This window comes from Rhinopithecus roxellana, chromosome 2 (genome assembly GCF_007565055.1).
Source record: "Rhinopithecus roxellana isolate Shanxi Qingling chromosome 2, ASM756505v1, whole genome shotgun sequence".
In the NCBI taxonomy this organism is placed as follows: Eukaryota; Metazoa; Chordata; class Mammalia; order Primates; family Cercopithecidae; genus Rhinopithecus; species Rhinopithecus roxellana.
In genome coordinates, this window is record NC_044550.1 from 143703432 (window position 1) to 143729648 (window position 26217).

Consider the following 26217-nt stretch of genomic DNA (forward strand, 5'->3'; position numbering starts at 1 on the left):
AGGCTGGAGTGTAGTGGCATGATCTCGGCTCACTGCAACCTCTGCCTCCCAGATTCAAGCGATTCTCCTGCTTCAGCCTCCTGAGTAGCTGCGACTATAGATGCGCATCACCACACCCGGCTAATGTTTTGTATTTTTAGTAGACATGGGGTTTCACCATATTGGCCAGGCTGGTCTCGAACTCCTGACCTCGTGATCCACCCGCCTCAGCCTCCCAAAGTGCTGGGATTACAGGTGTGAGTCAACGCTTCCGGCAGGCATTGTTTTTTAATTCTTGTGTTTACTCATTCCAGAAAACATTTATTGTGCACCTACTATATACTTAGTGGTATGCCAGCTGCCTTGAAGGGAGCAAGTATGAAACGTGGCTTCTACCCTCCAGTTGCTCACATGTTGTTCACAGTTCAGTGGAGGAGATACCAAGGAAATAGGCAAACATAGTCAAGTGTAAAACGTGCTATCACAGAATCACAGACAAAACACCATGGGCACAATGATGATGAATCTGTTTGAGGGAAAGTTTCAGAAAGACTTTGTAGAGTGTAACATCAATATTTGAGTTGAAGTTTTTTGTTGTTGTTGTTGTTGTTTGCTTTTAAGAGGGAGTCTCGCTCTGTCACCCAGGCTAGAGTACAATGGTGCAATCTTGGCTCACTGCAACCTCCACCTCTCAGGTTCAAGCGATTCTCCTGCCTCAGCCTCCTGAGTAGCTGGGACTACAGGCACATGCCACCTCTCCTGGCTGATTTTTGTATTTTTGTAGAGATGAGGTTTCACCCTGTTGCCCAGGCTGGTCTCGAACTCCTGACCTCAGATGATCTGTCCACCTTGGCCTGCCAAAGTGCTGGGATACAGGCGTGAGCCTCTGTTTCCGGTCTTAAGCGGACTTTTGAAGGTTGAGTAGTAGTTTGCTAGACAAAGAAAGAAAGGAGGGTAAGGATTAGAAAGGATTGGTGAAAGGAGAGTGTGAGCAGAGCTTAGAAGAACAGAAACCAGGCTGGGCGCAGTGGCTCAGGCCTGTAATCCCAGCACTTCGGGAGGCTAAGGTGGGTGGATCACCTGAGTTCAGGAGTTTGAGACCAGTCTGACCAACATGGAGAAACCCCATATGTACTAAAAATACAAAATTAGCTGGGAGAAGTGCTTGAATCTGGGAGGCGGAGGTTGCAGTGAGCCGAGATCGCGTCATAGCACTCCAGCCTGGGCAACGAGAGCAAAAAAAAAAAAACAAAAAAAAAACAACAACAACGAAGAAACCTTGTTTAGTCACAGAATGGAATCAGACAAGTTTTCTTCTTTAATTTTATTTTGATTATAGAAGTAACGTTATCAGTTAGAGTTGTATTTGGCTGTGAATAACAGAAAACCCAATGAGCCATAACTTAAGCAAACAGAGGTTACTCATCTCACACAAAAATAAATCCGGAGCTGCAAAGCCTGGGGATCTTTCCATCTTTCCTCTCCTTCATTTGGAAGTGAAGTCCAACAGCCTGAGGCTTGGTGCTTTGTGGTCACAGAAAGGCGGTTGCATCTGTAGGCTTTGCAGCCACATTCCAAATGAAGAAAAAAGTATGGAAGTCCAAAGGGACATATCAGCTGAACTTCCCTCTTAAAAAAAAATACAATAATAAAAATTTTAAAAAATTCTAGGCTGGGCGCAGTGGCTCATGCCTATAATCCCAGCAGCACTTCAGGAGGCCGAGGTGGGCAGATCAACTTTAGGTTGGGAGTTCGACACCAGCCTGGCCAACATGGCAAAACTCCGGCTCTACGAAAAATACAAAAATTAGCCAGGTGTGGTGGTGGGCGCCTGTAATTCCAGCTACTCGGGAGGCTGAGACATGAGAACTGCTTGAACCCAGGAGACAGAGGTTGCTGTGAGCTGAGATAACGCCACTGCATTCCACTCCAGCTTCTGTGACAGAGCAAGATTCTCTATCAAAATAAATAAATATATATATAAAATAAATAAATAAAAATTCTAGAAGCAGAAGCATATCCATGACTTTCTTTTGTAGCTCATTACCTAGAAATGAATCACATACAAGAAAATCTTGGAATGGTTTTACCTTCCCAAAGACAATCAATGCTACCTTTATAGGAAGGAAGGAGAGAGTACATGTTGGGTAGATAGCGAGCAGTTCCTGCCTCAGTTATACAGCCACACTATAGTAAGCGCAGGATATAAAAGAATAACAGACCGGGCACGGTGGCTCACGCTTGTAATCCCAGCACTTTGGGGAGTCGTGGTGGGTGGGTCACCTGAGGTCAGGAGTTCGAGGCCAGCCTGACCAACATGGAGAAATCCCATCTCTACTAAAAATACAAAATTAACCAGGTGTGGTGGCACATGCCTGTAATCCCAGCTACGTGGGAGGTTGAGGCAGGAAAATCACTTGAACTCAGGAGGCAGAGGTTGTGATGAGCCGAGATTGCTCCCTTGCACTCCAGCCTGGGCAATAAGAGCGAAACTCTGTCTCAAAACAAAAACAAAAAACAAAACAAAACAAAAGAATAACAATTACTCAAATTCCACAATCATAGCAATAACAACTATTCATTTACTATTATTTTCCTTAAATCATATTTATGTGTCTAGTTTATTTGCTATAATTATAATCATTATGTATTTACTATTTTGTCCTGCTATTTATATTTGTTTATTCATTTATTTATTTATTGACACAGAGTCCTGCTCTGTCGCGCAGGCTGGAGTGCAGTGGTTCTCTCTAGGCTTACTGCAAACTCCATCTCCCAGGTTCAAGCAATTCTCCTACCTCAGCCTCCCAAGTAGCTGGGATTACAGGCATGCACCACCACGCCCTGCTATTTTGTATTTTTGGTAGAGATGGGGTTTCTCCATGTTGGTCAGACTGGTCTTGAACTCCTGACCTCAGGTGATCTGCCTGCCTTGGCCTCCCAAAGTGCTGGGATTACAGACGTGAGCCACCGTGCCCAGCCTTATTTTTATTTTTGAGTTGGGGTCTTGCTCTGTCATCCAGGCTGGAGTGCAGTAACGCAATCATGGCTCACAGAAGCCTGGACTTCCTGGACTCACGTCATCTTTCCATCTCAGCCTCCTGAGTAGCTGGGACTACATGCATGCACCACCATGCCTGGCTACTTTTTTAAAAAATTTTTTATAGAGATGGGGTTTTACTATGTTGCTTAGGTTGGTCTCAAACTCCTAGGCTCAAGCAGTCCTCCCACCCAGTCTCCCAAAGTGCTGGGATTACAGGTGTAAGCCACCTGCCCAGCCAGTATTCAATTTTTAAATAATTTTTTGTAGAGATGGGGGGGGGTCTCACTTTGTTGCCCTGGCTGGTCTTGAACTCCTGACCTCAAGTGATCCTTCCACCTTAGCCTCCCAAAGACTCTGGAATTACAAGTATGAGTTCTTCAATTTGTACTGAACCTGTGGTAGGCAGAATAGTGGTCCCCCAAAGATGTCCAAGTGCTAATGTGAAGGACTGGTGAGTGTGCTAAGTTACCAGGCAATGAGGAGTCAAGGTTGCTAATCAACTGACCTTAAGGTGGGGAAATAATTTTAAATTATCCAGGTGGATAAAGATCCTTTTAAGTAGGAAAGGGAGGCAGAAGAGAGAGAACCAAAGAGATGGTATTGTGAGAAGGACTCAACCAATGTTGCTGACTCCGAAAAATGGAGGAAAAAAGCTATGAATCAATAGTGTGGGAAGCAGCCTCTAGAAATTGGAAAAGTCAAAGAAACAGATTGTCCTCTAGAGCCTCCAAAAGGAAAGCAGCCCTGCTGAAATCTTAATTTGAGCCCAGTGAGATCCATTCCAGACTTCTGACCCTCCTGAACTCTAAGATAACAAATGTGGGTTAAGACACTAAGTGTATGGTAATTTGTTACAGTAGCAATAGCAAACCAATTCAGTATCCAATGTTTAAGAAATAAGACTGTGGTGGCAATTAAAAGACTGTAGAGAAAAGTGGTAAGGGGCAGGGAGATCTGTTGGGCCTTTTTTTTTTTTTCCACCCATTTAGGGAAGTGATAATGAAGGCTTGACCCAAGACGGTGGGAATAAGAAAATGGAAAAAATTACAGATCACAAAATATTTAGGACCTAGAATAGACAGGCTAGTTGGATATGCACTTAGGGAGAGGACAGCATTGAGAATAATGCAGACAATTGAGGTGAAGAGTAAAAGAGAACCAGGTATTGGAGGAAAGAATTCTTTGTAGGGCAACTTGAGCTGGAAATTCTCACAGGAAATCTTGGCAGAGATAGCTAGTAAGTAGTCGACCATGCATTAGTCAACCATGCATTTGAAACTGGAGAAAAGTGAAAGCTAAAATAATTTTAAAATGAAAAGTATTAAAGAGATGTTATACTCATGTTAATTGTTAAAGTATTTTTAAGTGATTTCAGTGGGTAAGACATGGTGCTACAAACTGTGAGAAAGTCAATTGAATAAAAACACATTCCTTGCCAGAATTCTAGAAACTCACAATCAGCCTGTATCATTAACGCTTTATCTTGTTATGCGGTCATTTCTTTATTTTCATGTCTGCTTCCCCAAGTATATTCAGACCCTCTCCAGGCCTGGGACCCAGAAGCTCTGTCATTATTCTCGCAGTCATTGTGCACAATAACAGGCCTAGTACATGATCATTATCCAGTAAACAATTGTTAAGTGAATGACCAGGTGAAAGGAAGAGCTGTTAGAGAGTCCAACAAATCACTACAGAAATGCTGACCATGAAAAGGCTCCTATTTCACGCAACAGACTGCCTTCAAAATAACAGCAATTGAGTTGGCAACAGATTTCTCATCTGCAACTACAGAAGCCAAGAAACATGGAGTAACATCTTCAAAATGCCAAAGAAAAGTGACTGTTAACATAAAATTCAAACACCCAGCTGAACTATTCACAGTTGCAGAAAAAACGTAGACATACAAAAAAATAACAATACTTACCTTGCCCTCACCCTTGACGCTTAATTTAAATAACTTCAACAAGACAAAAGTGAACTTAACGGAAAGAAGAAAAATACAGAAAGCAACAATGAGAAAAACATCAATAAAGTATAATTTGTGGCAGGGCGCAGTGGCTCATGCCTGTAATCCCAGAACTTTGGGAGGCCAAGGCGGGTGGATCACCTGAGGTCAGGAGTTTGAGACCAGCCTGGCCATTATGATGAAACCTTGTCTCTACTAAAAATGCAAAAAATATCCAGGAGTGGTGGCACGCCCCTGTAATCCCAGCTACCCGAGAGGTTGAGGTGGGAGAACTGCTTGAACCCAGGAGGTGGAGGCTGCAATGAGCTGAGATTGTGCCACTGCACTCCAGCCTGGGTGACAGAGCAAGAACCCATCTCAAATATATATATATACACATATACCTACTATTGCAATAATTATACTACATATATACACACATATACATATATAGTGTAATTATTGCAATAGTATTATTAATAATAAAAAGACATGTTTCATATAAGGTAGAACAAAAACTACGTAATGATGTGGAAATTAAGAAGAGGAAGGTAAGATGGAACCTAAACCACACTAAGGTCTTTGTCTAGATAACAAATTACTTTTTTTTTTTCTTTTTTGAGATAGGGTCTTACTCTGTCACCCAGGCTGGAGTACAGTAGCGCAATCTTGGCTCACTGCAACCTCCACCGCTTGGGTTCAAGAAATTCTCTTGCCTCAGCCTCCTGAGTAGCTGGGATTACAGGCGCCTGCCACTATGCCTGGCTAATTTTTGTATTTTTCCTAGAGATGGGGTTTCGGCATGTTGGCCAGGCTGGTCTTGAACTCCTGACCTCAAGTGACCTGCCTGCCTCAGCCTCCCAATGTGCTGGGATTACAGACATGAGCCATCGTGTCCAGCCACAAATTACTTTGAGTATCAGTAAAATATATCATATTTGAATAGATGCCAAAAATTTAAGGAATGTTCTTAAAAGTATAGAAATATTAGTTGTGTCTTCTAAATGGAAAAAGGAAATAAGAGGAAAAGTAAACTATTTCCAACACAAAAGAAGACAGAAAAGGGGGAAAATAAAAGAGATGCTTCATTCGACTGCTCTTAGCCATACTTTGGTACGGAGTTCCCTGGAGAAGCAATGCAAGTAAAAGTACAAATACAAAATACAAAATGCTACAGCAAAGCGGGAAGGTGAATGTTGTATAGCTATTGAGACAATCAGACTACTGTATACAAAAACAAGTGTCAGACAGATAAAAGACATAGATGTCAAAACAAAAGAAACAACCATAAAAGGCTTGTAAGAAAATTAGACTCTTTTTTTTGAGATGGAGTTTCACTCTTGTCGCCCAGGCTGGAGTGTAACGGCACGATCTTGGTTCACTGCCACCTCTGCCTCCCGCTGGGTTCAAGCAATTCTCCTGCCTCAGTCTCCCAAGTAGCTGGGATTACAGGCATGTGCCACCAGGCCTGGCTAATTTTGTATTTTTAGTAGAGAGGGGATTGTTCCATGTTGGTCAGGCTGGTCTTGAACTCCCAACCTCAGGTGATCCACCCACCTCGGCCTCCCAAAGTGCTGGGATTACAGGTGTGAGCCACCACGTCTGGCCGAAAATTAGACTTTCTAAATAAAATTCTTCACCTCCATGCATTTTAAGAAGTGGTAGCCACTATGGATGATGAATCAGGGCGCTCTGGATATAAAGCAAGGAACTGCTTTGGGTTGGGTGGGCAGCCTGCCAAGAAAGTGGTGTTTCAGATGAGACCTGAGGATGAGAAGGAGCTGGCCGGGGTTAGAAGTGCGTAAAGTGCCAGGTTGCAGGTAGGAGCTCAGGCTCAAGGGCAGAACAGGGCTCCTGACATTGGAGAAAGGGAAAGGAGGCCCCTGAGGCAGAGCAGTGAAATCAAATTGGTGACACAGGGGACGTAGGAGTCGAGACTGGCAAGGTGAGTAGGGCTGGGTGATCCAGAGCCTTGCGAAGTTTAAGGAAACACCAGCTACTTTGTTTATTGTCTGACTGCCGCAGTGTGCTGAGGTGTGTCCGGGTTTGTTGAAGTCCTGACCTTTGTTCTTTCTCCTTCTTTACCCTCTGTGTCTCCTTTTCTGTCAGCTTAGGGCTCAGACCAACGCTTTACCAATGCAGCCAGGGGCAAACCTGGCAAATGGACTGTCTTGGACAAACTGGAAACACAAGTTCTAGAACATCTGAAGCAATTGTGGTGAGGCCACTTGTCAAGTCACCAACTCCAGAGAGCAAAGAGCTCTCTACCTATTTCTTCCTTCCTCTCAGATTACGCCTTTGAAATAGGACCTGACCTGTTAAAACTTCATGAGCTTATCAATATATCCAAGCCACTCCAAGCCTTAAAAAATAAAACCCCATGACAAAACCTCTTTTGCCTTGGTGTGTTTCTGTCTCTCTACTCTTCTCAGTCAAGGTTCCCTCCTGGATCATTCAGGGTTCCAGCAGGAAACAGATGGTGTGTTCATATGAAGATAATTTGAGAAAGGTGTAATAAAGGACGGTCTGCAAAGGTGTGGGCAGGTTGCGGAGAAACACCACGGGTGGTAGAAAATCCCAGGCCTAGCAAAGCAGAGCTGTTACCACTCTAGGCCTGAGAGGAGATGGGAGGGAGTGGTTACCTGGACCCAGGAGGAGAGTCATGACCTCTGGCTGAGCAAATGTGGCAGACACCTTAGGGAAGGAGTTGAGGGATATATGCATATCCCCATCTCACCCTCCTTCCCTCCAGTCTCCTCCTAGGGCTCGCCGTTGGCCAAACTCAACAGCCATGGGAATCTGTTGGTGCTGCCTGTGTGCCCAGGACAGAGAGCAGAGCGGCAAAGCATTTAGTGTGAATCTGGAGGGACAAAAGGGAGACATCTGGCACATTCCCTCATTCTTTGTCCTCACTCTGTGTTTAAAACCTGATTTATTTTCTCCACAGTCAACTGGAACTGCTCTGACCAAGTTCACCATGGACTTGGTAACTGCATATCCACTGGGTACCTCTGAGGCCTCTCTGCTGCCTTCAGCACAGCCAACTGCTTTCTCTTTCCTGAAACACTTCTGTCTTATCTTCTGTGTTACCCTTTGCCCCGCTTTTATTTTGTTTGAGACAGAGTCTCACTCTGTCGCCCAGGCTAGAGTGCAGTGATGCGATCTTGGCTCACTGCAACCTCCGCCTCTTGGGTTCAAGCAATTATCCTGCCTCAGCCTCCCGAGTAGCTGGGATTACAGGTGCCCGCCACCAAGTCTGGCTAATTTTTGTATTTTTAGTAGAGATGGGGTTTCACCATGTTGGCCAGGATGGTCTCGAATTCTTGACCTCAAGTGTTCTACCCGCCTCCGCCACCGAGGAGGAACAGGCAGGAACCACTGCGCCTGGCCTCTGTTACCCCTTTCTGCTTCTTCAGTGGCACGTTCTCAGAACCCCTGGCTGGCTTCGACTCCTTCTCTTCTGGTCAAGATTGGTGTCCCTCTGTGTTGCATTCTCAGCTCTCCTGATGATTACGTATGTCCTGAAGGTTCTGAAAACCATTTGTCCAATCTTGAACTCCCCTTAGTACCAAACCCAATAGAATCTTCATGATCTCTGAGTATCTCCACTTGAATGTCTCACAGGCCTTCAAACCCAACACATTCCAAACTAAGTTTATTATCTATATTGCCACCCAGGTCTCCTCCTCCCCCTGTGTTTTCCGTGTCATTTAGCTGTATTACTGTCACCTCCATCAACCACGTTAGAAATTGGGTAGTCTTCCTAGATTATTATCTAATCTAAAATCAAACCTCTCACCAATCCTGACAATTCTACTTGCTAAGAAGTTTTCAAATCTGTCCGCTTTTCTCTCTGACAATTGCCTTATTCTAGATCTTTACCCTCTTTGCCTGGCCTGTTGTAGCCCCCAGCCTAACTGGGCCTCCAGCTGCCTCCCCCTTGACTCCATCCTAGTCACCGTTGCCAAACTGATTTTGTGACTCTTTTGCCTAAAACTTTTAAATGGCTAAATACCTACAGGATAAAATCCAACTTCCTTAATATTATATAGCAGAGATTAAAAATGTGTGTGTGTGTTTTCTTTTCTGCTATTCTAGGATGCCTGTCCGTATTTCACTCCCTGTTCACCCCAGGAGTATAAATCATGTTCTTGGCTTAGAGAGTAATCAACTTCAACCTCTTTCAGGTGAAGTAATCAGACCTGTTCTGTTGCAAGGGTCTGAGACGCCCCGAAAGCAGTCAGGGTCTTCAGCATGGAAGGGGGTATGGAAATAAGAACTTCGGTGTTTAATGGTTTAAAAAGGAGAAGCAAAGCTGACTTGCCTCTCTGGGCATGTGACTCAACTCCTGCTGAGCTGGACATGGACCTTCACCTGAGGCCCTAAGCCTTGAGGTTTATAGGGAAAGATGAATACCAAATGCCAATAGCCAAGAAAAATATGCCAAAGAAGGCTGCGAGGGGTTCTTGCTTGAGAGGAAACTGGAAGTCATGGTAAGCGAATCAAGTTGGGACTGGGCTAGGAATAGACTCACCATCACCATCAAAATAAAAAAAAGAAAGAAAGAAAAGAAAAAAAGCGAAAAAAACAGTGGAAATGAATAGAGAAAATAGAGAATCCAGAAATGGCTCACAGCACATGTGAGAATTTAATGTATGGCCATGGGAGTAGCTGAAATCAGTGAGGAAAGGCTATCTATTACAAAATAAAATAATTTTAGAATTGGCCGGGCGCGGTGGCGCACGCCTGTAATCCCAGCGCTTTGGGAGGCCGAGGCGGGCGGATCACGAGGTCAGGGGCCGGGCGCGGTGGCGCACGCCTGTAATCCCAGCGCTTTGGGAGGCCGAGACGGGCGGATCACGAGGTCAGGGGCCGGGCGCGGTGGCTCACGCCTGTAATCCCAGCACTTTGGGAGGCCGAGGCGGGCGGATCACGAGGTCAGGAGATCGAGACCATCCTGGCTAACACCGTGAAACCCCGTCTCTACTAAAAAATACAAAAAACTAGCCGGGCGAGGTGGCGGGCGCCTGTAGTCCCAGCTACTCGGGAGGCTGAGGCAGGAGAATGGCGTGAACCCGGGAGGCGGAGCTTGCAGTGAGCTGAGATCCGGCCACTGCACTCCAGCCTGGGCGACAGAGCGAGACTCCGTCTCAAAACAAAACAAAAAAAATTTAGGCCCCTGTTATTTATATAAGATATAAAAATTAATTCAAGATAGATCAAAACTTAAATGTAAAGTGAAACCCCGTCTCTACTAAAAAAAATACAAAAAACTAGCCGGGCGACGAGGCGGGCGCCTGTAGTCCCAGCTACTGGGGAGGCTGAGACAGGAGAATGGCGTGAACCCGGGAGGCGGAGCTTGCAGTGAGCTGAGAGCTGGCCACTGCACTCCAGCCTGGGCGGCAGAGCAAGACTCCGTCTCAAAAAAAAAAAAAAAAAAAAAAAAGCAAAATAATAATACATAAATTCTATGAGAAAATCTAGGAGACTACATGTAAGAGGCAGAGGAGTTTCCCTTATCAAATACCAGAAACCAGACACTATTAAAAAAAGAGATATATTTGACTACATGAAACCCCAAAATGTCATGTGACAAAATATATAATTGAAAATGATCAGTTGGGTCTGGTGGCTCACACCTGTAATCCCAGCAATTTGGGAGGCTGAGGTGGGAGGATCATTTGAGGTCAGGAGTTTGAGACCAGCCTGGCCAACATGGTGAGACTCTGTCTCTTTAAAAAAAAAAAAAAGTCAATGAAAAAGTCAAATGAAAATTGATTGACTGAAATATACCATAAATACTGGTAATGTTCAAAACACTCCTACAAACTGACCCAAAAGAGTAAACAACCTCATCAAGAATAATTAGCAAACATTATAAAAAGGTAGTTCACAATGAGGCGAAGGTTCATGCCTGTAATCACGGCACTTTGGGAGGCTGAGGTGGAAGAATCACTTGAGGCCAGTAGTTCAAGACCAGTCTGGGCAACATAGTGAGACTTCGTCTCTACAAAAAAATTTTAAAAAGTTAGCTGGGCATGGTGGCACATGCCTGTAGTTCCAATCACTTGAGCCCAGGAGTTCAAGATTACAGTGAGCTATGACGGCACTACTGCTGCACTCCAGCCTGGGTGACAGAGTGAGACCGTGTTTCTAAAAAATAATAATAATAAAAGAAAAAAAAGTAAAGAATTGGAAAAATTCATCTTTTGACTAGGCATGTTGGCTCATGCCTATAATTCCAGCACTTTGGGAGGCCGAGGCGCGTGGATCACCTGATGTCAGGAGTTCGAGACCAGCCTGGCCAACATGGCGAAACCCCGGGCTAGTAAAAATACAAAAATTAGTTGGGCGTGGTGGCGTACTCCTGTAGTCCCAGCTACTCAGGAGGCTGAGGCAGGAGAACCTCTTGAACCTGGGAGGTAGAGGTTGCAGTGAGCCAAGATTGGGTTATTGCAGTCCAGCCTGGGTGACAGTGAGACTCTGTCTTAAAAAAAAAAAAGAATTATCTTTTTCCACAAAGCTTCTCCTGTATACTTCCAGTGCGTTAGTTACCCCCTCCTTTGCATTGTCTCTCAAGTGTGGACAGAGTTGTATATTCACACTTATGACACACTAAAAATCTGTAATTTAAAAATGTCCACAGCTGTGCCTTGTAGATTGTGGCCACTGTGATGACAGGAATTGTGTCTTATTTATCTTCACATTCCATCATCATGGTGGACATTGTCCAAGGGCTGCAGCAACCAAGTACCACAAACAAAGTGGCTTGAAACAACTGAAACATATTGCCTCACCGTTCTAGAGGCTAGAAATCCAAAATGAAGTTGTTAGGAGGGACGTGTTCTCTCTAAAGGTTCTAGGGGAGAATCCCTCCTTGCCTTTTCCAGCTTCCAGGGGACACCTGAAATCCTTGGTGTTCCTCCACATTCTAATCTCTGCCTCTGTCTCCACATGGGGTTTCCCTGTGTGTATCTCTCTATGTGTTCAAATTTCTCTCTTCTCATAAGTCTGTATATTTCTACCAGTCAAGATTGACTAAGCTTCATTTCCTGCAGTTTGGTTAATGAAAACAATCGCCATGTGGAATATTACTTTTTGAGCCGAAGGTGCTTCTCTGGTCTGCTGGGTCCCCTAGACGTAGTGCCTCTTCCCTGATTTGAGAATGTGTGTTCTAGTCCTGAATAATCCTAATTAGGATTGAATAAGGCCCACCCTAATACAGCATGACCTCATTTTCACTTGAATACACCTGCAAATGTAAGGTCAGGCACGGTGGCTCATACGTGTAATTGCAGCAGTCTGAGAGGCCGAGGTGGGTGGATTGCTTGAGCCCAGGGGTGTGAGACCAGTCTGGGCAACATGGCAAAACCCTGTCTCTACAAAAAATACAAAGGCCGGGCGTGGTGGCTCACACCTGTAATCCCAACACTTTGGGAGACTGAGGCGGGCGGATCATGAGGTCAGGAGTTGGAGACCATCCTGGCTAACATGGTGAAACCCCATCTCTACTAAAAGTACAAAAAAAAAAAAAAAAAAAAATTAGCCGGGCATGGAGAATGCCGTGAACCCGGGAGGAGGAGCTTGCAGTGAGCCGAGATCTCGCCACTGCACTCCAGCCTGGGCGACAGAGCCAGACTCCGTCTCAAAAAAAAAACAAAAAACAAAAATCAGCGGGACGTGATGGCACGTGCCTGTAGTCAGTCCCAGCCACTTGGGGCGCTGAGGTGGGAGGATCCCCTGAGTCTGGGGAGGATGATGCTGCAATGAGCCATGATTGTGCCACTGCACTCCAGCATGAGTGACAGAGGGAGACCCTGTCTCAAAAAAAAAAAAGAAAGAAAAAAGAAAAATTTATAGAACTTGTAACAAGCTATAAAATTTTAGTGATCTAAGAGAAAGTATACTAAAAGCAAAATGTACACCGATTATGTAGCCAACAATTCATGTCAATTACAGGGAGTGAAGTAATAATAATAAAATAAGTAGGCTGGGCCCAGTGGCTCACACCTGTAATCCTAGCACTTTGGGAGGCCGAGGCAGGTGAATCACCTGAGGTCAGGAGTTTGCGACCAGCCTGGACAACATGGTGAAACCCCGTCTCTCCTAAAAATACAAAAAATTAGCTGGGCATGGTGGTAGGCACCTGTAATCCCAGCTACTTGGGAGGCTGAGGCAGGAGAATTGCTTGAACCCAGGAGGTGGAGGTTGAGGTGAGCTGAGATCGCGCCACTGCACTCCAGGCTGGGTGACAGACTGAGACTCTGTCTCGAAAAATATATATATAAAATAAAATAAGTAAATATGGGGGTTATGAGAGATGAAATAGATCTCATTTCTTTTTACATTTCCTTATCCAGGTTACGGAAACTCAAATAAAATAAAATTCCTGCTTTACACAGTTTGTACCTTAATTGCAGTTAGAAATAAATGACGCACCACAGGTTGAAAGTGCAAAGATTAGGATTATTCAGGACTAGAACACACATTCTCAAATCACGGAAGGGTCACTATGTCTAGGGGACCCAGCAGACCAGAGAAGTGCCTTTGATTCAAAAAATAAATTCTACATTCACCAAACTGCAGGAAATGAAGCTGCATGAATCTTGACTGGTAGGAATATATAGGCTTCAGTGTGAGAAAGCTTTGAAGGGGACTTGAGTTTTTAAAAATTGAGAAACACTAGTCAAGAAGAAGAGACAATGGTGTAATTCAGAAAGGTGAACTGCAAAACAATTCAATATTTTCATAGAAAGAATGAAAGCCTGATACTTCTTTGGGTCTGAAAAAAAGCATTTTGACAAATACTGGCTGTGGGGTGGGAGGGTCCCCTTTCTGGCTACAAACCAAAGAAGGGTTGTCTTCACTCCATCTCTGGCCTAAAGACTATGGTTAGAGGCTTCTGGATTTGGTCATTTACAGAATAGTGACTATTCTTGCAGGCCCCAAGGTTCAAAGGTTGATACATAAACCCAAAGTGAGTAAATGGCCTTGGTTTCTGATCTTGGAGATTTGAAGCAGGGCTCTCTGTCTCTACCCCTGAGAGTCTTGGGCCAGGTTGAAATGAATTCCAGACCAAAGTTGATGCTATCATCTATGTTTTTGTTAATTAATTCAATTAATAAGTGGTACATGACTGGTAATAATTGGACAGTTGCAAAGGCTCAGATACAGCCCACAGGTGTCCCTGTAACCCAGAAAATCCCTACTTACAGAAAGGGATTTGTCTTGTTCTGCACCAGATATATTGAATTCTGAATGGGTGGTTTTGCAGGAAGTAATTTAAGCTGTAAGACTATCTGAGACTTCGTAGGTAATATAGCTGTAGAACATATAGCAATTGAGATTCTCACATTAGATAACTGGGCCAAGGTCCAGAGATCAGCTCGTAGGAGAGAGATGGCTGATATCCAGGTGTTCTTGTCCCCAAGAATGGACTCTGAGCATTCCAATTCTGGCCCCATCTTGGGCAACTGCTATAGGGTTAAAGTTACAGGAGTTTTTTCTTTTCATGGAGACAGTTCTAACGTTTATTTCAATCATTTCTAGAAGAATTAGGTAGTAACTTATAGTATCCTGAACAATGTTCTGCAAAAGAAACCAGTGCTGGCCGGGCGCGGTGGCTCAAGCCTTTAATCCCAGCACTTTGGGAGGCCGAGACGGGCGGATCACAAGGTCAGGAGATCGAGACCATCCTGGCTAACACGGTGAAACCTCGTCTCTACTAAAAAATACAAAAAACTAGCTGGGCGAGGTGGCGGGCGCCTGTAGTCCCAGCTACTCGGGAGGCTGAGGCAGGAGAATGGCATAAATCCGGGAGGCGGAGCTTGCAGTGAGCTGAGATCTGGCCACTGCACTCCAGCCTGGGCGACAGAGCTAGACTCCGTCTCAAAAAAAAAAAAAAAAAGAAAAACCAGTGCTATAAAAAAAGATCAGCAATAAGGAAGAATTAAGAAGTAGATTAAACTTCTGTTACTTTTATCAGGGCGCAAAATCTTCCCCAGAGGCCCCAGTAGTATTCCTTCTGTATCTCATCGGCCAGAGTTTGGTCACATGTGCACTCGTAGATCAATCACTGACAAAGGTGTAGACTACCATGACTCACTTGAGAACAATCAAATTGATTCCCTGGAGTTGGGGAAGGGTTCTGCTTTCCCTTATCACATTGCTGCACTCCCAATACCTGAATAACAGCAGGGCTCTGTAGGCAAGGAAGAGTTTGGATGGGTAGCAACAGAATGGACCGCAACAACACTGAAAAAAAAAAAAAGCAGAAAATAGGGGACAATTTAATTCAGGTGTCTGTACCTGACTCTTTGTGTAACAGGACAAATACAAATTTGTCCCCATCTTGCCAAAGTAGACATCAACCTTGATTGGGGAGTAAAAACTCTTCTCTAGGTCCATGTATGCTGCAAGTAGCAGGCCCCATCATCAACTCTGAGGTCAAGTGGCCAACAGTAACATAAGGTCGGTTCCTAGAGCTGGCTGAAAGTCTCAAACTTAAATCCTTTACTGGTTTTTCTCAGAATTTGTCTGGTTTGACAAATTGTAAAACAACACAGAAGGCAGAAAAAGAACTTTAGAAATCAAGGAGATGTTGGCCAGTGCAGTGGCTCACGCCTGTAATCCTAGCACTTTGGGAAGCTGAGGTGGGCAGATTGCTTGAGGCCAGGAGTTTGAGACCTGCCTGGCCAACATGGTGAACCTCCGCCTTTACAAAAAATACAAAAATCAGCTGGGCGTGGTGGTGGTGGGCGCCTATAATTCCAGCTTCTTGGGAGGCTGAGGCATGAGAATTTCTTGAACCCAGGAGGCAGACGTTGCAATGAGCCGAGATCGCGCCACTACACTCGAGCCTGGGAGGCAGGGAGAGAATCTGTCTAAAAGAAAGAAGAAGAAAAAAAAAAGTCAAGGTGCTATTACACCAACATCAGAATCAGAACGGAAAAAGCAAACTTAGTAAATGTTGAACAAAACTTTGAAACTTAATGACCGTGAATGGCCAAATGCTACTCAACTATGAGTGACAGAAATAAAAGAAAGCAAAAGACACTGCTACAGAGGCTAAAAAGTTAGGCTATGTTGAGTGCTGGTGATTAGTTCTATTTTCTCTTTATAACAGACAGGGTCTCACTATGTTGCCCAGGCTGGCCTCAAACTCCTGGGCTCAAGCATTCCTGCCCCCCGCTCATTCTATTTTTGAACATAAAGATATACGTGTGAGATATATAATTTTGTTAACAGAAATTCAATTTCTCTTGCCTCCACTAAAATAACAACAAATATTTACTGAACATTGCTTTAAAGAAGTGCCCTATTACTACCCTGCCTAGAGCACCTGGTCTCGTTCTACCAGTGTGGCAGTGGGGTGCAAGAGACGGGCTTTGGCACTCAGGAAGCTGGCCTGGAATACAGGCTGTGAACTTGAACGAGTCCTCAGTCTTGTTAATTCTCAAATCTTCAGTTGCAAAATGGAAGCAGCCTCTCTCAGAGTCCTTCTGTTCTTGATTTGCAGTAGGTCCTCAAGACATGGTAGTCATCTTTAAGTTTGTCGGGAGCAGTGGTTTTGAATGTGTGGTCCCCAGACCAGCAGCATCGGCATAGCTAGGATGCTCTGCTGCACATTCTGGGGCTCCACCCCAGACCACTGAATCAGAGACCCCAGAAGGGAGGGTTTTCACAGGCCCTCCTGGGATTCTGACATGTACTCAGGTTTGAGAACTACTGGTGAGGAACATGGGCAATAAACCAGACCACCAAGGGTTCAAATCATCTTGCCTTCCCACTCTCTGGGTGAACTTGAGCAAGTTAACCAACTTCCCCATGCCTCAATTTCCCCATCTGCCCAATGAGGGTAATAGTTACATTTAACTCATAGCGCTGCTATGAGGATTGAATAAGATAATACACATAATGGACTTTAAATGGGACCTAGCACACAGAAGGTGTTTAATAGATGACAGCTGGTATAATTAATCACTAGTAGTTTCATTGTCGTTCTTGTTCTGCTATAAACATTTCCAGGGCAAAGGCTAGTGGGTTGAGGTGGCGGGCACACCTGGAACAATGTTTTGACATCCCTAAACCTTCCTCCTCTTCTCTAGCTTCTGCTCTACTCCCACCCAAACTGGTTTGAGGAAACTTGGGAATGCTAAGATGTACAAAAGTCAGTCTTTGCCAAGACATTGCTAAGTCTTGTCATGTTGAGACATCCAGTGTGCTGCTTAAATCACATCTGAACAGTTTATTGTTGTGCATCATAGGATTTAACAAGGCTGAACTGGTTCTCATTAGTTTAATCTTATTTTTTAAATACTAATGGTTTTTTTTTTTTTTTTAATTTAAGAGATCATTCATTGAAAGGATAAATACTGCATGATTCCACTTACGTGTGGTACCTAGAGTAAACTTCACAGAGACAGAAAGTAAAATGGTTGTTGCTGGGGTTTGGGGGAATAGAGGATGGGGAGTTATTGCTTAATGGGTGCAGAGTTTCAGCTTGAGAAGATGAAAACAGTTCTGGAGATGGATGGTGGTGACAGTTGCACAACCATGTGAATGTACCTAATGCCACTGAATTGTACCCTTAAAAATGGTTAAAATGGGCCAGGTGTGGTGGCTTACGCCAGTAATATCAGCATTTTGGGAGGCTGAGGTGGGTGGACCACCTGAGGTCAGGGGTTCGAGACCAGCCTGGCCAACATGGAGAAACCCTGTCTCTACTAAAAATACAAAAAAAAAAAAAAAAAAAAAAAATTTAGCTGGGAGTGGTGGTGCAGGCCTGTAATCCCAGCTACTTGGGAGGCTGACGCAGGAAAATCGCTTGAACACAGGAGGCAGAGGTTGCAGTGAGCCAAGATCGTGCCACTGCACTTCAGCCTGGGCCACAGAGGGTAACTCCGTCTCAAAAAAAAAAAAAAAAAAAGGGGTTAAAATGGGCTGGGCATGGTGGCGCATGTCTATAATCCCAGTACTTTGGGAAGCCGAGGCAGGCAGATCACCTGAGGTCAGGAGTTCGAGACCAGCCTGGTTAACATGGTGAAATCCTGTCTCTACTAAAAATACAAAAATTAACTAGGTGTGGTGGCACACACCTGCAATCCCAGCTACTTGGGAGGCTGAGGCAGGAGAATTACTTGAACCCGGGAGGTGGAGCTTGTAGTGAGCCAAGATTACACCACTGCACTCCAGCTTGGGCAACAGAGCAAGACAGCATCTTAAAAAAAAAAAAAAAAGGTTAAAATGGTAAATTTTATGCAATATATATTTTAGCACAATAAAAAAATGAAAAAAAAAAGTAATTAATAGAAAGATAAAACCTGGGTTTGGAAGCATAGAATATGAAGAAAGTGTTTTTATAAAGAGTCTCATAATTCTGGGGTGCAGGCAATATTCTACTCCTTGACCCGGATGGTGGTTATGTAGGTGTTGACTTTGTAATATTCCATTAGGTTCTTCATTTATGCAATTTTATGTCTCTCTTATATTTCACAATATGAAACTGGAACCATGTTTGGGAATGATAAACACTTAAAAATAATCGGTCATGTGCCTATGAATCTATCCAGAGAGAATCACTATCAATGATTTTGGGTATCTTCTTTCTTTTTTCCTCTGTATATCTCTATGCATTTGTTATTCACTCATTTATTCAACCAATATTCACAGAGCACTATTTTGGGTTCTGGGTGATGTTAGTTCTCTATTGCTGAGTAACAAATTACCCTAAAACTTAGCAGCTTAAATCAACAAACATTTATCATCTTACAATTTCTGTGGGTCAGGCACAGCTTGCGTGGATGCCTCTGACTTTTGAGCTCTCAGGAGGCTGTAGTTACCATGGGTCGTGGTCTAATTTGAAGACTCAGTTAGAAGAGGAGCTACTCCAAGCTCACCTGCCTTTTGGTTGTTGGACTGACGACCTCAGTTCCTTGCTATCTGTTGGCTGGAGGCTTCCTTCAGCTGCTTGTTACCTGGAAGTCTTTACAGGGTTACTAGTCTCCTGGCTTCTGCTGTTGCAATCCTAGAATCTATTCTCAACCCAGAGATGCTGTTAAATGTAAACCAGGTGTTAGAGACCACATTGTGACCCCCTCCCCCAAATTCATATGTTGAAGCCCTAACTCCCAGTACCTCAGAATGTGACTATAGTTGGAGATAAGAACTTTAAAGAGGGCCGGGCGCAGTGGCTCAAGCCTGTAATCCCAGCACTTTGGGAGGCCGAGACGGGCGGATCACGAGGTCAGGAGTTCGAGACCATCCTGGCTAACACGGTGAAACCCCGTCTCTACTAAAAAATACAAAAAGCTAGCCGGGCGTGGTGGCGGGCGCCTGTAGTCCCAGCTACTCGGGAGGCTGAGGCAGGAGAATGGCGTGAACCCAGGAGGCAGAGCTTGCAGTGAGCTGAGATCTGGCCACTGCACTCCAGCCCGGGTGACAGAGTGAGACTCCGTCTCAAAAAAAAAAAAAAAAAAAAAAGAACTTTAAAGAGGTAATTAAGACTAAATGAAGGCCTGGCATGGGCTCATGCCTGTAATACCAGCACTTTCGGGGCAGAGGCAGGCGGATCACTTGAGGTGAGGAGTTTGAGACCAGCCTGGCCAACATGGCAAAACCCTGCCTCTACTAAAAATTAAAAAAAAAAAAAAAAAAAAAAAATAGCCGGATGTGGTGGCAGACACCTGTAGTCCCAGCTACTCAGCAGGCTGAGGCAGGAGAATCGCTTGAACCCTGGAGGCGGAAGTAGCAATGAGCCAAGATTGTGCCATTGCACTCCAGTCTGGGTGACAGAGTAAGATTCTGTCTCAAAAAAAAAAAAAAAAAGAAAAGAAAAGAAAAAAAATTAAATGAGGTCCAAGCAGTTGGGCCCTAATCCAATAGGACTTATGTCCTTATAAGAAGAGGGAGGGACACCAGGGACTCTTGTGCACTCAGAAAGGCCACTCAAGGGCAGAGCAAGGAGGCAAATGGAGTCTGCAGGTCAAAGAGAGAGGCCTCAGAAGAAATGGACCCTTCTGACACCTTCATCTTAGACTTCAGAACTGCGAGAAAATACATTTCTGTTGTTTAAGCCACCCAGCGTGTGGTATTTTGTTACGGCAGCCAGAGCAAACTAATACATTAGATTACACCATCCTCTCTCAAAAACCCTCAGTGGCTTCCCATTTTATTCCTTGCTAAACTTGAAGTTCTTTAATAAGTTCTTCGAAGTTAAAGTTGAATGACCTTCAGGGTGCTAGGCCATCTAGCCCCACTCCCTTCCCCTAACCTTATCTCCTGCTGTTCTGGATCATTCGGTTCTAGCCATGCAACTGTGAAAGGAAAATAAAACTTAAGACGCCAACTCATTCTACCAAAAGAAAAAAATTAAGCTGAAAGTTGAATCATGCAAGAAGCTGGCTTTCCTGTTGTTCCTAAGCAGATAGCGACAGATAAAAGGCCAGGTATCTCCACAGGTCTGCTCACTTTACCTTGAAGTGCCAACTTACTGAGGGTGAGATGAATACACAATTGGCCATTCCCCTGCCTGCTCCTTTTCTCTTGCGACAGGTGGATTCAGTAACGTGACCATACCCATCCTCTTTCCCCTCCAGCCTACTTTTCCCCTTTAAATATGAAGCCCTCAAAATCATCTCTGGCAAAAGGCATGGAGCATAGACTGTGCCTGTGATTTTATATTCCTTTTTTTCAGGCATGTCCTTAATCCTGGCAAAATAAATCTCTAAATGGACTGAGACCTGTCTGACACTTTTTGGTTTACACAACTTCCACGTTTGCCTCAGGGCCTTTGTGCTGGCATCTCTGCTGAGAAGCCCTTTTCCCAAATACCCACCTGGCTCACTCTCTCACCTCTTTCAGGCACTCACTCATTCCTGGACACCCTATCTAAAAGAGCACTCCCACTCTCCAACCCTAATGCCTTCCTCTCTCTGGCTTTTTTTTTTTTTTTTTTTTGGCAAGGTCTCACTTTGTTGCCCAGGCTTGACTGTGCCCAGTGGCACAATCATGGTTCACTGCAGCCTTGACCTTTTGGGCTCAAGTGATCTTCCCACCTCAGCCCCCAAGTAGCTGAGACTACAGGCCTGTGCCACCATGCCTGGCTAATTCTTTTTTGTAGAGATGGGGTTTCACTATGTTGCCCAGGCTGGTTATTATTATTTTTTTTTTTTAGCACTTATCATCCATCTAACATACAATGTATTTTACTATTTATTTTTCACTGTCTGCCTCTTGCACTAGAATGACTTTTCCAAGAGGGTGGGATTTGTGTCTGCTTTTTCACTGTAGATGCCCCAGGGTCTGAATAGTGTCTTGCACAAAGTACATAAAGTCTGCAAGTCAAAGAGAGAGGCCTCAGAAGAAATGGACCCTTCTAAAACCTTGATTTCAGAACCGTGAAAAAATAAATATCTGTTGTTTAAGCCACCTAGCATGTGGTATTTTGTTATGGAAGCCAGAGCAAACCAATGCATGAGATTACACCATCGTCTCTCAAAAACCCTCAGTGGCTTCCCACTTCACTCCTTGTTAATGCTGAAGTTCTTTAATCAATTCTTTGAACTTTCTTTTTGCATAAATGAATACATGACTTGACCGGTAAATTTGTTTTAAAATTTAAATGTATTTAGTCATCAATGATGCAGACCATTTTTTCCAAAAATGTTTTAGTAATTTTACTCTGGGTTTTGTCTATTCATGTTCTTCAGTTATTTTAAAAGTTAGGGTCCAGGCCAGGCATGGTGGTTCACACCTGTAATCCTAGCATTTTGGGAGGCTGAGATGGGAGGATCACTTGAGGCCAACAGTCAGAGATTAGCCTGGGCAACATAGTGAGGCCCCCCATCTCTACAAAAAATGTAGAAAATTGGCCAAGTGTGGTGGCACATGCCGTTAATCCTATTTGGGAGGCTGAGATGGGAGCATTGCTTGAGTCCAGGAGTTCAATTGCACCACTGCACTCCAGCCTGGGTAGCAGAGCAAGGCCTTGTCTCTTAAAAAAAAAAAAAAAAGTTAGGGTCCAAAGATAATGCTTTCTCTATATTGCTACTGCCTCTCCTTCAAACATTACTAACTAGCATTAGTTATATATTAAAAAGATTAAACCCTCTCTCTGCTATATTTTATAACATAGTATTTTTAGTTTGTGGTTAGCCTTTGTATGATTTTTTTACAACAAAATAATTTATATTTTTTATGTATTTAAATTTACTGTGAGTACTTTTTCTGAGGTGAGGTTGGTCTTAAAGCAGCAGCTTTTAATTATTCTGTCAATTTCCCAGGAAATCTCCCGGTATTTTATTTCCAGAGACCCCTCTGATACTCCTTCATCTGAAACTCACTCACTTGGGACAGGGGACAGTAAGCTGTTTCTCTATAAGGAGTGCAATTTATTTATTTATTTGTTTTTAAAGAATTTTGGGGGGGCTTTCTGGTAAAAACAGGAAAGACTGCCAGACAAATTCTAGAAGAGCTGTAACACAAGGAGTGTGAGTTTTTATAGCGGTAACTACACGTGGATTCTACCCTCATGAAATTGTAGTTGTCAGCAAACAGTCATGTGCGTTTAGGATTTTTTTATTGGTGTCATCCAGGGCCCAGTCCCACTGGATTGGCCTTGGGTTATATGGCTGATGGTCTATTGCAGCAGCAATGTACTCATTTCCTATGCTGCCTCCCATCCATCCTGCTATGCCAGTAACCAAATTAGTAGCCTCTTCTGCTCCAATCCCATAGGGCCTCCTGCCCTCTGGCAGCAAGATAAGGAAACTCAAGCACAAAAATGTTTAAGCAATGTTCTAAAATTTACATGCTGAGTAAGACAGCAATATTCAAAACATTTAAAACTAGCAAGATGTTGCTAGGAAACAGAATAGATACACACAGATACACACACATACACACAGAGAAAAGAAAAAAAGCCTGACCAATCAGAACAGACACCAGTATGAGCTCTAACCAGTCAGAAGAGAGGCCAACTGTGAATGACCAGTATGGTCTCATTACCAAGAACAGGCTTTATTCCAGAAGCCTGGCAGCCTCTATTCTTGAATGCATCCCACTATACTGTCTCATCACTAGGCTTCACAGCAGAGAAGCCTAGTAGCCAATTTCAAGTCCTCCTGTGCCATTCAGGAATCTCTTCCTGTTCCACCTAAGCCTTCAGCAAAGCTGAAATAAATGACTCACCACAGGTTGAAAGGTTGATACTCACCTCTGTGTATAGCAGAGTCATGAAGGTGAGAGGGAAGAGTGAGGCTGGGCACCCATTGAAAAGATGCAGTGTTAGGGGCATTTAGGGTAATCCACCACCTGGAGAAAAGTTATGAGAAGGCACGACCAATCCACGAAGCAACTGGGAACAGCCATTTATACAAGGAGTCACAGTAATTCAGCATTCCCCAAGAGCTTGATAAATCTTTGTTAGGGAAATAGATTTCCGGCAAATATATAGAATGTGGTTTCGAGATATTATCATTATTATTATGTTATTAAAGGAATGGGTGAGCCTGGAAGAGTAAAATGTTAGGAATGCTTAGCACAAACACATTGAAAAGCCAGGGGAAGGTTTAAGAACATCATCTTCGGCAGGGCACAGTGGCTCAAGCCTGTAATCCCAGCACTTTGGGAGGCCGAGGTGGGCGGATCATGAGGTCAGGAGATCGAGACCATCCTGGCTAACACGGTGAAACCCCGTCTCTACTGAAAATACAAAAAATTAACCGGACGTGGTGGCAGGTGCCTGTAGTCCCAGCTACTCGGGAGGCTGAGGCAGGAGAATGGCATGAGCCTGGGAGGCGGAGCTTACAGTGAGCCGAGATTGCACCACCGCACTCCAGCCTGGGTGGCAGAGCGAGACTCCGTCTCAAAAAAAAAAAAAAAAAAAAAAAAAAACAAAAATCATCTTCAGAGTCAGACAGACCTCTAGGTGTGGCTCTGACATTTACAAATTAAGTGACCCAAATCAAGCCTCCTCCCCTAAATCTCCTTAATCTGTACAATGGGTATAATAGTGGTGTCTGCTGCCATTTAGGCTAGCTGTGAGGGCTAACAAGAATAACACGTATGTCCAGTGGCTGGGCACAGTGAATGGAATGTTCAGTCAATGTTGGGCACTGCTGCACAGAGCAATGACATCACTACCGTCATCATCATCATGATCTCTGAAGCATTCTTAAGTGCCTAAAAATGTACTTACAAAATGAACCTTGCAGCAAGGTGGCCAAAAAGAAGCTTCCAGTGATCATCCTGTTGGCAGGAACACCAAAGTGAACAACTATCCATACAAAAAAGTACCTTCCTAAGAACCAAAAATCAGATGAGCAATCATATGTTAAGGAAATCACATCATGTTAAGGAAAGAGGCACTGAAAAGGCTAATAAAGACAATCTTGAACCATTTACACCACCCACCCCCATCCGCTGGCAGCAGCTGCTTGGTACAGGGAATCTGTGCTTGGGGGAGGACAGAGCAGTAATTATGGGACTTTGCATTGGCACTCACTGCTGCCCTGTCACAGCAAAAATAAACAAGGGTTGACAGACTGGATTAAGAAAATGTGGCACATATACACCATGGAATATTATGCAGCCATAAAAAAAAGGATGAGTTTGCGTCCTTTGTAGGGACATGGATGCAGCTGGAAACCATCATTCTTAGCAAACTATCACAAGAACAGAAAACCAAACACCGCATGTTCTCACTCATAGGTGGGAACTGAACAATGACATCACTTGGACTCGGGAAGGGGAACATCACACATCGGGGCCTATCATGGGGAGGGGGGAGGGGGGAGGGATTGCATTGGGAGTTATACCTGATATAAATGACGAATTGATGGGTGCTGATGAGTTGATGGGTGCAGCACACCAACATGGCACAAGTATACACATGTAACAAACCTGCATGTTATGCACATGTACCCTAGAACTTAAAGTATAAAAAAAAAAAAAAGAAACAAGGGGCAGAACTCTGCTGGTGCCCACAGGGGAGCATTTAGACCAGCCCTAGGCAGAGGCAAATCATCTATCCCAGTGGTAGGAACCTGAGCTCCAGCAAACCCTGCCACCCCAGGCTAAAGTGCCCTGGGGTCCTAAATAAACTTGCAGTGCAGGCCACAGGGCCTGGGCAAGTCCTCCTGCTGTGCAGGGCTCGGAGTCAGTGAACTTGGGATGCACATGACCTAGTGAGACACCAGCTGGGGCAGCCAAGGCAGCGCTTCCATTACCCCTCCCACAACCCCAGCAGCACAGCTCACAGATTCAAGACGGATCCTTCCCCCTGCTTGAGGAGAGGGGAGAGTAAAGAGGACTTAGTCTTGCAACATGGATACCAGCTCAGCTGCAGTCCAGAGGACACCAGACAGAGTACTGAGGACCCCATTCCAGGCCCTAGCCCCCAGACAACATTTCTAGACACACCCTGGACCAGAAGGGAACCCACAACCTTGAATGGAAGGACTCAGTTCTGGCAGAATTCATCACCTGCTGGCTATAGAGCCCTTGGACCCTGAGTAATCAGCAGTGGTAGCCAGACAGGTCTCATCACAGGCCTGCAGGGAGACTCAGAGCCATTCTGGCTTCAGGTGAGACCCAGCTCATTCCCAATTGTGGTAGCCACAAGAAGAGACCCCTTCTGCTTCAGGAAAGGAGAGGGAAACGTAAAAGTGACTTTGTCTTGAAACTTAAGTACCAGCTCAGTCACAGTAGGATAGAGCACCAAGTAGGTGCTTCCAGGCACCCAATTCCAGGCCTTGGCTCCTGGGTGGCACTTACGGACCTGCCTTGGGCCAGAGGGGAACCCACTGAACTGAAAGGAGAGACTCAGGACTGGCAGCGTTCACCACAAGCTGCCTAAAGAACCCTTGGGGCGGCTGGGCACGGTGGCTCACGCCTGTAATCCCAGCACTTTGGGAGGCCGAGGCAGGCAGATCGCCTGAGGTCAGGAGTTCAAGACTAGCCTGGCCAACATGGTGAAACCCCGTCTCTACTAAAAATACAAAAATTAGCTGGGTGTGGTGATGCAAGCTTGTAGTCCCAGCTACTCGGGAGGCTGAGGCAGGAGAATTGCTTGAACCTGGGAGGCAGAGGCTGCAGTGAGCTGAGATCACGTCACTACACTCCAGCCTGGGTGACAGAGCAAGACTCCATCTCACAAAAAAAAAAAAAAAAAAAAAAGAACCCTTGGGCTTTGAGTGAACATTGGTGGTAGCCAGGCAGTACTTGCCATGGGTCTGGGGAGGTGGCAGCC

General features: G+C 44.5%; 1 non-coding gene across 1 annotated transcript; it reads right to left on the reverse strand.

The window, feature by feature from the left end:
- Positions 1 to 22389: 22389 nt before the first annotated feature.
- On the reverse strand, positions 22390 to 22451 carry LOC115896166. The gene has a single exon (XR_004056109.1). It is a non-coding gene; the product is annotated as a U7 small nuclear RNA (small nuclear RNA).
- Positions 22452 to 26217: the final 3766 nt, after the last annotated feature.